The sequence below is a fragment of the Sapajus apella genome, unplaced genomic scaffold, assembly GCF_009761245.1.
Source record: "Sapajus apella isolate SASKATOON/1434 unplaced genomic scaffold, GSC_monkey_1.0 scaffold62, whole genome shotgun sequence".
In the NCBI taxonomy this organism is placed as follows: domain Eukaryota; kingdom Metazoa; phylum Chordata; class Mammalia; order Primates; family Cebidae; genus Sapajus; species Sapajus apella.
In genome coordinates, this window is record NW_022437002.1 from 13263257 (window position 1) to 13278307 (window position 15051).

Consider the following 15051-nt stretch of genomic DNA (forward strand, 5'->3'; position numbering starts at 1 on the left):
TTGTAAGTTCTCACGACTGTAAGTTCTCATGAAATATCGTTGTTTGAAAGTGTGTAGTACTTCCCCCTTTGCTTGCTGTCTCCCCTGATGGCCATGTGAAGACCATGCCTGCTTCCCCTTCCGCCATGACTGGAAGTTTCCTGAGGTCTTTCAAGTAGCTGAAACCTGTACAGCCTGCAGAGCCATGAGCCAATTAAGCATCTTTTCTTTATAAATTACCCAGTCTCAGGTATGTCTTTATTGTGGTGTGAGAATGGACTCATATACCATCCCTTCAAAATGCTGGGCATAGGTGACATGTCTTATCACTGCCTTAGAAAGAATGCTGTTTTCTGGGGCTCACAGATATGTAGGTTTTGCTGCAGTTATAGACCTGTATCAGTTGGGGTCCTGCCAGACAAACAACTACTAGGACATACATATTAAGAGATTTATTGCAAGAATTGGTTTATATGGTTGTGGAGGCTGGATAGGCATGTCCAAAACATATATGACAGGCAGTCGGTAAGCTCCTGAGCCATAGCTATAGTCCAGAGGTCGAATTTTTTCTGGAAAGTCTCAATACTGGCTTTCAACTGATTGAATCAGGCTCACCCAGATTGTCTAAGATAGTCTCCCTTAATTAAAGTCACCTGATTATGAACTTCACTCACAGCTGTAAAATATTCTCACAACAACACCTAGGTTAGTGTGTGATTGAGTAACTGGGACTATATCCTAGCCAAGTCGACTCATAAAACTGATGATCTCTGGATCCTTTATATGATGAAGGAAGCTTATTACAATTTTTAAATCATCTATTGAGATGATAATTTAGTATTTTCTCTTTAATGTACCACTATAGTAAATTTTGAAAATAAAATTTTGTTTGTAATGTTAAGATCTATGCTAAATCATTGGGATAAACAAACACCTATTGGCTCACAGTTTATTGGTTTTATAATGTATAGCTGAATTAAGTTTGCTACCATTTTATTTATGGGTCATATACTTATGTAATCGTGATTGGGCTATGCTTTCTCATGTATGTTATCTTTGTTCCACATTGGTATGTCACGGTTAGTGGCTTCAGTTGAAAATGACAACCTTGGCTGATTTAAACTGTTGGTTCATTGAGCTGAAGGGTATGGGGGGAAGGTGTACTTCAGGCATGGCTACAGTCAGGGCTCAAATACTGTAATCGATGCTCATTTTTCTCTCCATTTCTTGGTTCTGCTTCCCTTTATGTCTGTTTTAGTCTCAGACTACACATGAAAGGCAAATGGTTATTCCAGGTTCTACTGCCTTAGTTTCAAGAGCAACTTCTTTCCAGAAGTCACTGAAAAACCTCTTGGGTTTCATTGCCCTTGGTTGGATTACATGCCCATCACTGAATCATTCACAGTGGTGGGAAAAAACAAAGCTTGAAAAGGCTTGTGGGCCCAGTTCTGGAATTAGGAGTGGTGTCAACTTCCCTGGAAATACAGAGACACAGAATGGGGTACAGTGGGTTTCTGCCAAGTAAAATCAGGGTGTGGTTACTCGAAGGATGAATGAACACTAAGGAGCAAACGCAACAGATGCCTGCTACAGTTGTGCTAGCCCAGCCGAAGGGATCGGGAAGTTTTCCACCTTTGTTTTAAGCTCTGTAACAATTTAAATAACAGAACTTATTTGTTCCGAGAAGGTTTGATACAACTTGCCCTTAAGTCCATTCTGGGCCTGATGCCATTTTTACAAGTAGATCTTTGCTGATCTGATTTTTTTAAAAATGGTTTTTAGTACTTTTACCTCTTCATGAGCCATAAGGGGAATGACTAAATGAAAGAGCCAGCATTTGGTTTTATTTACCAAGTCTACATTTGTTTCTTGTTTCATTAATTTCTGCTTTGATCTCTATTAATTCCTTCTTTCTATAATTTTTTCCTTCTAGTTTTCTTTTTCCCAGCTGCTTGGATTCAATTCCTCTTTCCTGTTTTCTAATAAATGTATTCAAGGCTATACATTTTTCTGCAAATACTGCATTGGCCTTGACAATTGATTTCATCAGAGGGTGCTGTCAGTAGCATTCATTTATAAAATGATCTATTGTTTTGAGTTTCTCTTTAACCCAAGAGTTATATAGAATAGTATTTTTAAATTTCCAAGTTGTCATATCGGTTAGCTACTCTTTTGCCATTGATTCAAGCTTTGTACATTGTAGTCAGAAAATGCAGTCCATATGGTTTTCACTTTTTGGAATTAAGATTTTACTTGTAGCCAATTTAAACAAATTGTCCATTTCTGTAAATGTGCCATAGATATTAAAAAGGAACGTGTAAAGCTGTATCTTTAGTTCATTGTCATATAATTCTCACACCAACATTTTAAATTATTGTATTCAAATTATCCCATCACTTCACTTAAAGTTTGTTTGTTAATCTATCAATTTCTGGGGAGATATGTAAAAATCAACTTTCACTGCAAGTTTGACACTTTCTCTTTGTCATTCTAAAGCTATTTGTCTCAATATTTTATTATTCCATTGTTTGCTATAAGAAATTCACTTTACTGTCATAACTTCTTGGTAGATTGTACCTTTCATAAAGTATCTCTTTGCTCCATGTAGTGTTTTTGTTTTGATTCTATTTAATCTGATATTAATATTTCTATGCCTTCATTTTTATTTTGTTAGCATATATTCATTTTTCATTCGTTTAATCTTTTTGTATCATATTGTTTTAAATGTGACTTCAAAAATATCTGCATTGTGTGGACCTCAGCATACACATGTTTACTTATGGATGTTGGTGAGGGTTCTTCCCCCATTCTGAGAGTCTCTGTAGTTTAATAGAAGAGTTGAATCCATTAACTTTTATTACAATCTCTGATATGTTTGAATTATTCCTCTGCTTTTCATTTGATTGATCAAATTTTCTTTATTTCTATTTTTCTCTATTTGTTGGCAAATTATATATTTGCATGACATATACATTATACTATTATACTAATAGTATGCCATTATAGTATTTTATTTTTCTAGGGCCTTACATTTTAAATAAAGTTATGTAAGCATTTTTTCTTCCATTCGTGTCTTAAATCTCCTCCTACTGCTCGTATTTTGTTGAAACTCTAGTTACAAATGTTATTATTTTACTTTATTCCTATACTTTTAAAAGAAATCATTTCTTATACACTGTATGAGGTTTTATAGATCCATTTTCACATATTATTCAGACTTCTAGATATTTACTGGTTTCTTTCAAATTTTTGTAACACTATGAAATTCTGTTTCTCAGATTTCTTGTTTCCCTGCAGTATATAATTATTTTTTTCAGAAGCAGTGCATGGATAGTAAATTTTCTTTGTCCTTTATTATCTGAAAATATCTTGGATTTGCTTTCATGCTTGATAGTTTGGCTGATATAGAATTGTAGGTTCAAAATAAGCAGAAGCATTGAGAATTTTGTTTTTATTTTGTAATTTAGAAATGTCACCAGGATGTGTGTCTTTTCAGTGTTTTCGGCTTAGCATTTGGTGGGTCTTTTTATAGTTTGAGGACTCAGATCTTTCTCTAGTTCTGGAATATACTTTAAAAATTATATTTTAAATTATTTCATCACCTCTAGTCTCTCTGTTATCTCAGCCTAGAACCCCTATAAGGCAAATATTAGGTCTTTAATTTTCTTATATTTTGTTATTTCTTTGTATTTTCACTCTACCTTCTAGGAGATTTCTTTGACTTTGCCTTCCTGTTTTAATTTTCAAGGATGATTTCCTCTTTTTTGATAGCTTCTTTTCCATAACAATCTACTCTTATTTCATTAAAGAAAATTTGTTCCCGGTCTCTGTGAAGATACGACCAAGAACTCCTTTAAAGCTCCCTTCTGCCTCCCACGTTATCTCCATTTCCTCTAGGATGAATCATTCTGGTTTTTCATCTTGGTCTTTCTCATATTCTTGATTTGCTTCCGATAACTGGTGATCCATGGTGGTCGTTCATGTTTAGAAATTAAAAACTAGGTGGATGAACATATTTAGGAGACCAGTGTTACTTTCTTTCCTCTTTGTATAGACTTGCTTCCAGGATGGGCCTTTTCCTCGGAGGGAGCTGCCTGCAGCTCTGTGCCAGGGAGAGTGGGAGGAAGAATGAGGAACAGCACACAGGCAGGCCTCTTGATTGCCAAAGTAAGGCAGACTTTACTCCGTGTGTGAAGTCCTGAACCGCACTGTCTCATTGGCTTTGCTTTTTCCCCCTTTTCTCACATCCATTGCAGTAATTTAGTTCAGTTCTGCTTCTCCGGCCTCAACACCCAGACAGTCATCCTTCCTATATCATTTATCTAGTACCACATAGCAGAATTCTCCATAACTTAGTGCCTTAAAACAACAGTAATTTATTACTTCTTTTGATTCAATGAGTTTCCTGGGCTTATTCTTCGGTTCCACGTGGCATTGGCTTGCCTTACTCATGGTGCTGCATTCAGCTGGGGCTGGATTGGGTGAAAAGGTCTGAGAAGGATTCACTCACAAGTTTGGGGCCTTGATGCTGGCGGTCTGCTGAAGAACCTAGTTTTTCCACTAGGTGGCCTCTTTTTCCACATGGCTTTGAATTCTCCAGAGCCTTTCTCCAGGAGGCTAGGGTGGACTTCCTTACAGAACGGTGGCCGAGCCCCAGGAGGACAGGTTCCAGTGTGCAAGGTCTTACCCAGCCCCAGCTTGCAGTATGCTTTGCTAAGGACCCATTGACCGAAAGCAAGTTAAATTGCAGATTGCAAGGTCAATGTGTATGGGACTCCACAAGGCTGTGAATATCCAGAGATGTGGTTCATTGCCACCAGTGTAACCATTTACTACTCCTCCTGAGATGATCTTCATTTTGCTCAGAATGCAGCTCACCAGGCTTCAAGATCGGAGACAAAAGCTACAGCCAGCCATTCTGTGTATGTTGGGAGAGAAGAGGCGAGCTGGCCCGTTGGCTTATTCAATTGTCCTTACCTGATGGTTGTGCTGTGGTCTGCTCTCTCTTCCCTGTACTTGGAGTTTCTCCAAGGTTCTGTTGAAAAGAACAGTTTACATCTCTTTAGCCAATTTCTTCTGCTCTGATTTAACGGTTCTGGTTTCCTCTGTAAATCTGATTCTCTCTGCTTTTTATCTTCTAGAAAGTCCTTAAATTTTTCTGATTGACAGATGCTGCAATTTCTAGTTTGGGGGGAGCTTATATGAATGTGTTCATTTTATGTCTCCATTATTTCAAGGAAATAGATGTTGTAAAAAGGAAAAGAAAGCAGTGAGATCCCTGTCCCTATAGGTCTGCTCTCACACAGCAGGAATGCTAAAGGGAGGTGGTGGTTAGACTAGAGGACTCTTGCTTTTTGCCTGTTCTAGGTGTTGTAGATGCCATAGCTTCAGCCACTTCTTCCTCAGGATTCCAGGTTGTTGGAACTAAACCTGATTGCTGTGATTCAAGCACGGCTGGAACTAGAACTGAGAACTTTGGAGCTGGCTTTTTAGATCATCTAATTCAGACTCTTGTGTTGCAGTTAGGAGATGGGAACAAAGGTCATCCAGCAACTAAGCCGCAGAACTGGGGTTGGAACATGGGCCCCTGGACTCCTGATCTCTTGATCTTCCTGCATCTTGCTCCAATTTGCACCTCTGAGCACCCCTTAGAGAAGCCCACGGTCTTACTTCTCAAGTGGGATCATGCTGTACCTCCACCCCAGGACGCCCAGGGCTGAAGGACTTGAGGCTAGTATTGCCCCCAGTGAGACAGATGTCTGTCTGGCCCCTCCTCCCAAAAGATGATTATTTGAGCTAGAGACGCCAGCCGCGTTTGAATCCTGGATTCTCTTTCTCCCTCCAGCGCCCTCTCTCTCCCACTCCGTTATCTATTTACCTATCTGTTTACGTGAGCTCCCCCCTACCCCAAATGAATTACGTCTGCAAGGCAGTAAAATGTTATGTATTTGCAAGGCCCATAATCTTTAAAAGCCCAGTGATGCCAGCTCCAGACAGCAGCGAGCTCCCTCCAGTATGTTAATAGATAGTATTAGGGCAATAATGAAAACACTTGAGACAAGTAAGCTCCTATCAAAAGCTGAGTAATAGGGCTTCGCCGAGTGAATCACAATGCAGAAGAGATTAAGACGTCTGCCGTTGTGCAGTGTCTATTCAGACTAACAGCTGCTCTGTTTCTGATTAAAATGGGGTTGGGGAGACCTTTTGGAGCGAGTCCCCTTTTTATCCTGCACTGTCCTTGCCCTTCCCACCTCCACCTCCATGCACAGGCACCTTCATTTGCACTTAACTACTACCACACACACACACACACACACACACAAACACACACACACACTGGAGTCCCAATCATGCACTGCATTGTCACACACACGGAGCCACAGAAGCACACACAGCCATTAGCTGACACACAGCTACACCGATATATCCAAGGACGTACACACAACCACATCCTCACACACTGGTGCATAGTCACGCATGCAACCAGTCTCTCACACACTCACGGCCTCAGCCAGTCTCACACGCACATTAAATTACAATCTGTCACAAACACAGTCTCACATATGCATTAAATTGCAATCTGTCACACATATACTCTTCACACACAGTCACAACCAGACACTCAGCGGCAATCTAATCAGTGTCAAAAACCCACACATACCTGGCTGGTCATATCCATGTATGGCAATTCCTTCGTGTGCAAAATCACACTTGCACACTCACACTTGTGATGACTGTTTATCATATACACACAGCCCTTCACTCACAGACTGTCATGCGCTCCTACCCACACGCAGCCACTGTCATAAATAATCACACATGGCCATGTGCTCACTCACACACCGCCACAGCCCAGGCTCATAGGAAGTAATGCTTTTCCTACACACACATACAGAGCTAGTCTGCACACCTGCAACTCCCCAGCCACAAGTGTGCATGGAGTGCAAGGCACACATACATATGGGCACACAGGCACAGACACCACTCTGCACACCCTCCAGGTGGTGACCCAAGATTTGAGACTTGACCACAAACCCAAGGGATGGCCCCAAGCTGGTTCAGCAGCCTCATAAAAAAGACAATCCTCAGAGGGCAGGCATCAAGGTCACCATTCTTCAATCTCTGCAAGGCTGTAGCGTGAAGGAGGAAAGGGAATCATTTCTGTGGAGCCTAGGAGCACAGAGCTCTGACCTTGATTGGAACTGCAGATTGAGACCTAGGAGAACGCAGAGCTGTCCAAGAATAAGAGAGCCAACTTCAAGAGAGTGGGTGCCCCGTCAGTGGAGGCGTGCGCGTGGATGCTGGACAGTCACTTGGTAAAGAGGATGAGAAGGGGCTCCTGCATTGTACAGGAGTGACCCGGATGCCCTGGAGATCTGTCCCAGTCCCAATTCTGTGTCCTGAGGTCTGTGTGTCCTCTTCCCCAACCCCTGTCCCACCAGTGACTCCCTTCCTCCAGCCCAATTCTCCAGACAGAAGCCAGGAGTCCCGCCCTTCTGCTTCTCTTCCTTAAGAGAAGATCATCTTTAAGATCATCTTTAAGCTTTTGATTCCACTTTTTTCCCTAAACCTCCATGACCCTTGCACTAGGCTAAGAGGGCAATGCAGGCCACAGTAAGTTATTCAGAGACTCAACCTTTATCTTAACCTGAGGGACCTGGAAGGGCCTTCAGAGACTGACTGAGGTGTCTCCTGGAGGGAAGGCACTGGGTCACTGAGCCAGGAACACCAGACCTGGGCAGCTCAAAAGGTCTTTGCTAGGCATCTGGCCCATCTCAGGGCTGGTTGTGGCAGTGGGAGGAGGTGGGAACTTCCTGCTTAAAGCCACACCTGGCAGCTCCAGGTTGTAGCTGGTGGCTGTAACCTACCCCCTTTCCAGCCTTCTCTCTCTGGGCACCAACCCCACCATCCCTGAGAGGCTTCTCACTACTCCATTTCCCAAGCATACCTCTCCCTGGCACCTTGTGCCTTTGCCCATGCTCACCCCTTCTCCAGGATGGCTTCCTGTGGCCCCAACAATGATAGCCGCACTTGTCCAACACCCCAGCCCCCAGCCCCCACCAGCCTAAATGCACCATGTTCAGGAAGTAGCCTCAGAGCCCCTGGGCTAAAATCACTTCTTCTCCCTTCTGTGCTCCCACAGCTACTGCCCACCCCACCTCACCCTGCACTGCTAGGACACAGCCTATCTGTCTTCCAGCCTTGGGGCTGGGTCAGGTAGGGTGGGAGTGCTGCTCAAGGGGATGGGAGTGGGAGGGGCCCAGAGTTGAGTAGAGAGGTCAAATGGCCAGGAAGGAGAACCAGCTCTTTGCAGAGCAGACCCAAAGGCATAGGAGCTCAGATTCAACTATGGTGCAGATTTGGGGGCTGGGGATTGAGCCTGAAGGAGCTGCCTAGAGTAGGGTCCCTTGACTGAGTTTGCCTGGAGTGGAGGGGCTTGTTCTGTGACCGAGAAAGCCAGGATCCTGAGACATCTCATTGTCATGCCAGACCCCTATTCACTCCAGTAGGGAGGGCATCAGGTTCAAGAGGCCAAGGAAGAGACTCAGAGCCAGCCAGCCAGCAAGACATGGAGTTTGGTTAGTGGGAACTGACACACAGGGCAGGCTAGCAGGGTAGGCTGGATGGAGAACCACCATCACCTGTGGAAAGCATGCAGTTTAGATAGCACCTTCCCTTAGCACCCTCCTGCTAATACCTCCACCCGGCCCTCTTCCTTTAACCCAAAACAAAGGGCCTGGATCCCCTGTAGAGCTTGCATTACATGGAACAGGCTGGGGGTTCAGATGTTCCTCGTAAAGAATGAATCTCCTGGTTGGCCACTCCTGGATTCCTTAGCTCAGAGCTCCAAACACACATTCGAGTACATCTCCCACATGGGGTAATTCTCAGGGTATGCTTAAGTGAAGTTACTGCTGTCGGTTTGTCTGCCATATACTGTTACAACGGGAGCAGGACCAGGACAGGCCTGCAATGGGGGCAGGTCAGAGCAAGCTGTGGGTGTCCAGAGGCCAGCCAGGGGCTTGGTTGGAGTGTGCAGCCCACCTTTAGGGGCCTGTGTAAATGACTGAATGACTTCCTTAAAGCGACAGGGCTTAAGTGGATTCCAAGGGTCATATCCAGAGGATCAAGCCAGAAACAGGAGCATTAAGAAGTAAGGTCAGAAACCAGAGACTTCAAACCTAGATGGCAGGGAAGAGCCCTTTGGATGTAAGGTGATTTTCTTTCCATGGGTCCAGGTAGGAGCTGGTTTTCAGGAGCTTGTCAGGGCACTTAAAAGAATTGTACAAGGATGGCATGTACCACTATCGTGTGTTCCGCTTATCCATCCACTGTGTCTTTTCCCCGTTAGACAGGAGTCTCTGGGAAAGACCTTGTTTTATGCCTTTGGAGTCTCCCTTCTATGCTTTTCACAGTACCTGGCACAGAATACGTCTCAGCAGGCTTGTGGCATCTAAACTCTGCCTCTTGACTCTGAATCTGTGGTCTAGACTCAACCTTCAGGCTCCACCCAGCCTCTGAATCCCACTCTCCTCTATAGTCGCCATTGCCTGACTCACCAGGAGTGGATCTCCTCCCCAGTTCCCAGGACTGATCCTGCCTGGCCTGAGGTTGGAGGGGGTTAGGGGATCCAACCTGGCCCTGGATATTTGACCCCAAGGCTCCTTGGCTATTGCTGAACTGAGATCACCTTATTCTCTAACCACAAGTCCAGGTCCCATTCCAGACTTCATTTAACACCCCAGTTCTGTCGACGGGTTTTCAGTTTATTCCCTGTGTGTTCATTAAACCAATATTTACGTCATTACCAGCCAGTTCTAAATCTTTATCTTACCTGAGCTGCCATTATCCTTAAGGCAGATGATCACTTCCTCCCTGAAACCCTTTCAACTAGGGCACTACACTGGCCTGGTTTTTCCCTTCCCTTCCTGACCAAGCCCTCTCAGCCTCTACTGTTAGTTCCTCCTCAGCTCCCCTTCTTCTCAATGTTGCAGTTAGTACTCTAGCTTCAGTCCTTATCCCTCTTCTCTTGGCCTGTGCTCACTTCCTGAGGCATCTCCTCTAAGCTCATGGTTCTAGGGACTCTCTGCCAGTGACTCTCAAGTCTCAGGTACATTTCTTCAGCACAGACCTCTGCCCTGAGCTGCAGACTGTGCATGTACTGGTTTGCTCATTTCCACCTGGATGGCTATTAGGCATCTCAGACTTTAACCAAACCCTGAATTCCCACCTCTAACCTTCTTCTCCCACAATCAACCCAAACTTGACAAGTGGCAGCTCCATAAATGGTAACTCTTCAGCGACTCTGACCAAAGACCTTGGAGTTATCTCTCAACCCCTCACGAAACTCAGTCCAAGCCACTATCATCTCTTGCCTGGGTCACTGCAGTGGCCCCACTCTTGTCTCCCTGCTTCTGCCTTTGTCCCCACCTCCCCCACACCCGCCTTAGATTGCAGGCTCTGCCACTTGCCCGGTTCTCACCTGCTGTGCCAGCCACAGACTGGCGGTCTTGGCCCAGTGCTTCTCCCTGTCTCCTGGGTCAGCCCTGGCCTCTCATTCCCATAGACCTTGCTCCTGTTCCTCCTGCACTAGACCTCCTGATGGTGACATCAGCTCAGAAGTGACACAGACAATTTTTCTGTCCCTGCCAGTGCTATCTCTTCTATCTGTCCTCTGTCACTGCAGTCCCAGTATTTTTGTGTCTACACTTAGTAGTCCTGAGCCAAAAAAAAAAAAAAGCCAGACCTAAATCTCCAGGCCCTTGGCCAATATCTTGGGCCCGAGAGCTTGCCAGGAGCCGAAGGGCATAGGGCTGGGATGCCAAGAGGTTGGGGTATTTCCTTTCTGTTAGGCCTTCACATTCCCTGTCTCCTTTAATTTCCCCCAGATCCCTGTGAAGCAGGAATAATTTCCTCTCCTGTGGGTAAGGGGAAGGAGAAAAGAGCTAACTTGACCACAGCTGCACAGCCAGTCGGGATCAGAACCTGAGCCACTGGCCCCATGCTCCTGCTGCTTTGACCTCTGTGGTCATTAAAGACCAAGTCACCTTCCTCCCACTCGTCAAACCTCCCCCTCCTAATTTTTTCATTTCCAGAAGAGGTCACTGACATCCAGAGGTGGGGAGGGTCTTTCCCAAAGTCACAGAGTGACTTGGTGACTGGGCCTGAAGGGGTCCCAGGCCTCCAGGCACAGCTGTTCTCCAGTGGCCCAGAGGCAGGACGGGCCCACACCCCAAGGCTGGCCCTCCCCCTACATGGTTCAGTTCCTGCCTCCCAGACTGAGGTCTGGAGCCCTAAATAGAACAAGCACTGCCAACTCCCTTCTCAGGGAGGGGAAGCCAGCTGTGGCAATTGTGGCAGGCGGAGAGAAATTTTCCCTTTCTGTAGATTGGATCAGTCACTCTCAGAATTGATGGCAACTGCTTCATCACAAAGATCTAATGCTTTAATTATGTTGTGACATGACCTGACATGGGGGTGGCATTTGATGGATTCTCTGGTGTCATCAGCATGGCCCTGACATAGGAAAGTGGCAGAAGGCAGGGGGTGGGGAAGAGGAAGGGCTCTCAGTGGGAGACGCATCCTTCCAAGCCCCCTACCTTCCCCTGCTCTCTGTCTTTCAAGGCAGTCCTGCAGCAGTGGTGACTTAGGAGAGGAGGGGAGCAGTCCCTGTGCAGGGGAGGCTGGCTGTGTCCTTCCAGATGGACTGGATCCTGGGGGGCCCCGTAGGAGTGCATGTGTGCATGTACCTAGATACACAGGGACATGTCAGAGAGGGTGAGAGGTTTCGGCCCCATGTGGTAGAAGTAACAGCTGAACTGCTGTCTGGCCCGCAGAGGACTAGGAGGTGGAGGCTGGGGCAGGGCACCTGGCTGGTCTGCATGTCCTGGGTTGTCGTGAGCAGAAGGAGCAGGTGCACTCAGGCAGCCTGGGAGCAGGCTTAGCTCAGCAGAGTGAGGGCTCCCTGGCCAGGGAATGCACAGCTTTAAGAGGCACTGAGCAAGCATCTCTGGGGAGGACTGAGGGGCTTCTGCAGAGGGGATCCCTTCTCTTGGTGGACACTTGGTGACTCATTACCTCTAGGGCTAGGATTCCAGGTATCTGTGGGTGAAGGGGTTAGCCTCCTTCTCTTTTCCTCCTAGCACAGCTGCCTGCTCAGAGCCTTATGGGGCCTTCGGTGTGGCAAGAGTGAGAAGCAGGCTGATGCCACCCAGCCAAGCTCATTTCCGGGATGCTGGCACGCATGCCCCTCCTCTGTCTGCTTTCCCATCCGTTCCTGTGGCAAGCTCTTCTTCCCCAAGGCCGGCGGGCTCTAGGGAGTCCCGCTCCTGGGTCAGCCAAGTGAGAACGCAGGCTTGAAGGGAAAGAAAGCAGAGGGACCTGTTGGCTGGGCACCGGCTGGGTTGACAGCTGTGCCTTCTGGAAGGATGCAATGTCTCGAGGGATCCTCATGACTTCGGATAACCGGGGTGAGCTGTTATCTCCGTCTTACAGTGGAGGACAGTGAAGCTCAGACACAGAAAATTGCCTGCCCAAGGCTACATAGCTAGGAAGGAGTTCATTGGTTTTGATTTAGCAAATGTTTGTCGAGCTACTCCTGCACACCAGGCCCTGCTGACGAAGCTGCAAGTCCAGACCCTGCCCTCGAGCAGCACAGGGTGCCCGCAGCTCTCTCTGATTCAGATGACATTGCGCTTTCCACTGTTCTGCTCTGCCTCTACCAGGGGTGTCTGCAGTCAGCAGCCCGGAGTAGGGGTAAAACATTAGCGCAGGTGGCCAGGGAGTGGGGTCTGGCTCTGCCTCCCTCAGTCAACAGCCCTGGTCTTTGGGGAAAGCACAGCTTGAGAAATATGAGACTGGACAGTCCATTTAAGCTCAGTTCAATGCTATCCTCCCGTCCCACCCCCATGGTGCAGAAGGAGAAACTGAGGCCCAGAAAAAAAACTAGATGAGCCCAGGGTCACCCAGGAAATTAGAATAGGAGCCAGGATTTCGACCTGGTGCTCCTGACTCCTGGGTCAAAGCTTGACCATGGCTGTATCCAGGGGCCAGTACTGCCAGCATGGTCAGGAAAGGCTTCCAGGGGAGCCTTGCATTTCTTCTAGAAAGACAAGTTAGAGAAAGGCCAGTCATAAAGGAAACTTCCAATGCCTGGGAAGGTTTCACAGCCTGAAGAAAGCTCCACAAGCCCATGCTCATCCCTAAACCCACCCAGACCTGGCCTCAGAGAAAGGTGTGGGAGGAGGCCTGACTGGTGAGGCCTGAGGTTGCTGGCTGCTGGGGCTGTGTCTCAGAGATGTCAAGGTGGGGAGAAGGCAGGAGCTGTGCCTTGATTGGTCTCTGAAATCTCCTGCAGGACTGGATGCTCGAAAGCGACGGTTGAACAAGACAGGAGAACAGAAGGTCCTCCCCGATATAGAAGCAGCCACAACAGGTGTCTGGACATGCACAGAAGCAGGTGCTTGTGTGTGCAGCCTGCGAACCGACGTGCCAGGGATGCAGGAAGACTTTTTTAGTAGCCCCAGGAATGAGGAATCGACGGTCTTCACAGGTGAAGGTTTGAGGGTAAGAGCTGGGCCAGAGAGGAGGCACCTGGTCTCCCAGAGGGGCCTGTGTCTGGGCGTGATAGGGTAATGTGGTGTCTGTGGTGCGCCGCTGCTGGGTGACTATCCAAGGTTTAACTGTGGCTGGGTGTTGTGGGTGTCTATGTGTCAACGTGTGATCAAGTATAGCCATATCTAGCCAGACTGTTGTGGACACCTGTTCCTGTCTGCGAGTCCCATGGGTGTAGCTGTGTGTCCCAGCCTGAGTGTGAGTCTGAATGGGGCTGGATTTTTAGTGACTGTAGCTCCAGGCATAGCCACAGCCCCCAACGGCTCTGTGTGCTGGTGCTGTGCCTTTGTGTGGGCCTATTGGAGATGGTCTCTGGGGTAGCCTTGGCCCTGTGACCTGGGCTGTTGGAGCTCTGTAGCAGGTGGCCCCCATCACAAGGGGGCACTGTGCATCTTCCTAAACCATCACTGCCAGCCAGTGGCCAGTGTGTGGGCAAGGTAGGCTGGGAACTGGCATAAAGAAGCCATCAGCCAGGCCCAGCACCTCTGCCCCTAGTTCTCTGGGCAGTCCTGGGTGTCCTCAGAGTTTTTGCCCTAGGGGAAGGGAAAGGATGTCATCAAAAATCCTACCTAGTAAGCCTCATGGGAGGGGTCCATAGAGATGTCTCTCCCAACTGACTCATTTGACAAGTGAAGAAACTAAGGTTCTGTTGGGACATAACCTGTCTCAGTCCCAAGCCCAGGATCCCATCCCAACCCTGAGATAAAGCCACATGTGCAAACCATGCTTTACAGCTTCCAGTGCAGGCCGTGCCCATTGCAAGATAGGTACTGACAGTGCATGCTGGAGCTGCTCTGGCTTGGGTTTCTGGTTCGGACTCTATCACTTACCTGGTGTGTGACCCTGAGTCACTCATACCTTTCTCGGGGCTATTTTTCCCATCTGTAAACTGAGAGGATTGATGCCTTTGCTCTTGAAGCCCCTGTTTTCCAGCATGGGACTTCTAGCTCCTACAGGTTAGAGGTCAGTGTGACCTGGGAGCAATGGCGGTTCTGTGCACCTGGTGGATGATGGTTACCATTGTTAAAGATGGCTGTGTATTAAGCATAACCCAGAGGAATTGAGGTCACACATGACTTGGTGGCTGAGCCAGGACGAGAAGAAAGTCAGGCCTCCTGGCCCCTTACCAGCACCCACTGCCCTACCCCTGCACCCCCTGCCCTAACCCAGCAGCTCTCTCGACCCTCTCTCTGGGAACATAGGTATCAGTGCTTCATTGATACAACCCTGTGGTCCTCCTTGAAGTTGTCTTGCCATTTCCCAAGTCACCTGCCTTCTACGTCCATGCCAGGCCGGTCCTATGCTGGAGACTGTACCCTCTACTCCCTTATTGAATGCTAGGAGGAGCCCCATTTTACAGATGAGGAAACCAAAGCTTGATGGAGTTAAAAAATAATACAGCCTATTATTTTTAAACCTTCTCTATCTGAATGCCAGACTCTGTGCTAGACACTTACT